Raw genomic sequence first — 1,704 nt, 5'->3', positions numbered from 1 at the left:
CCCTCGACTCTTATAACTGCCATCTGGTTTCTGTACAAATTGTAAATAACCTTTCGCTCCCTATATTTTACCCCTGCCACCTTCAGAATTTGAAAGAGAGTATTCCAGTTAACGTTGTCAAAAGCTTTCTCTAAGTCTACAAATGCTAGAAACGTAGGTTTGCCTTTTCTTAATCTTTCTTCTAAGATAAGTCGTAAGGTTAGTATTGCCTCACGTGTTCCAACATTTCTACGGAATCAAACAGATCTTCCCCGAGGTCCGCTTCTACCAGTTTTTCCATTCGTCTGTAAAGAATTCGCGTTAGTATTTTGCAGCTGTGACTTATTAAACTGATAGTTCGGTAATTTTCACATCTGTCAACACCTGCTTTCTTTGGGATTGGAATTATTATATTCTTCTTGAAGTCTGAGGGTATTTCGCCTGTCTCATACATCTTGCTCACCAGATGTTAGAGTTTTGTCAGGACTGGCTCTCCCAAGGCCATCAGTAGTTCTAATGGAATGTTGTCTACTCCCGGGGCCTTGTTTCGACTCAGGTCTTTCAGTGCTCTGTCAAACTCTCCACGCAGTATCTTATTTCCCATTTCATCTTCATCTACATCCTCTTCAATTTCCATAATATTGTCCTCAAGTACATCGCCCTTGTATAAACCCTCTATATACTCCTTCCACCTTTCTGCCTTCCCTTCTTTGCTTAGAACTGGGTTGCCATCTGAGCTCTTGATAATCATACAAGTGGTTCTCTTCTCTCCAAAGGTCTCTTTAATTTTCCTGTAGGCAGTATCTATCTTACCCCTAGTGAGACAAGCCTCTACATCCTTAGATTTGTCCTCTAGCCATCCCTGCTTAGCCATTTTGCTCTTCCTGTCGATCTCATTTTTGAGACGTTTGTATTCCTTTTTGCCTGCTTCATTTACTGCATTTTTATATTTTCTCCTTTCATCAATTACATTCAATGTTTCTTCTGTTACCCAAGGATTTCTATTAGCCTTCGTCTTTTTACCTACTTGATCCTCTGCTGCCTTCACTACTTCATCCCTCAGAGCTACCCATTCTTCTTCTACTGTATTTCTTTCCCCCATTCCTGTCAATTGTTCCCTTATGCTCTCCCTGAAACTCTGTACCACCTCTGGTTCTTTCAGTTTATCCAGGTCCCATCTCGTTAATTTCCCGCCTTTTTGCAGTTTCTTCAGTTTCAATCTGCAGTTCATAACCAATAGATTGTGGTCAGAATCCACATCTGTCCCTGGAAATGTCTTACAATTTAAAACCTGGTTCCTAAATCTCTGTATTACCATTATGTAATCTATCTGATATCTTTTAGTATCTCCAGAATTCTTACAGGTATACAACCTTCTTTCTTGATTCTTGAACCAAGTATTAGCTATCATTAAGTTATGCTCTGTGCAAAATTCTACAAGGCGGCTTCCTCTTTCATTTCTTCCCCCCAATCCATATTCACCTACTATGTTTCCTTCTCTCCCTTTTCCTACTGACGAATTCCAGTCACCCATGACTATTAAATTTTCGTCTCCCTTCACTACCTGAATAATTTCCTTTATCTCGTCATACATTTCATCTATTTCTTCATCATCTGCAGAGCTAGTTGGCATATAAACTTGTACTACTGTAGTAGGCATGGGCTTTGTGTCTATCTTGGCCACAATAATGCGTTCACTATGCTGTTTGTAGTAGCTAACCCGCA

Source organism: Schistocerca serialis, chromosome 1, assembly GCF_023864345.2.
Source record: "Schistocerca serialis cubense isolate TAMUIC-IGC-003099 chromosome 1, iqSchSeri2.2, whole genome shotgun sequence".
Classification (NCBI taxonomy): domain Eukaryota; kingdom Metazoa; phylum Arthropoda; class Insecta; order Orthoptera; family Acrididae; genus Schistocerca; species Schistocerca serialis.
This window is presented reverse-complemented; position numbering follows the sequence as displayed.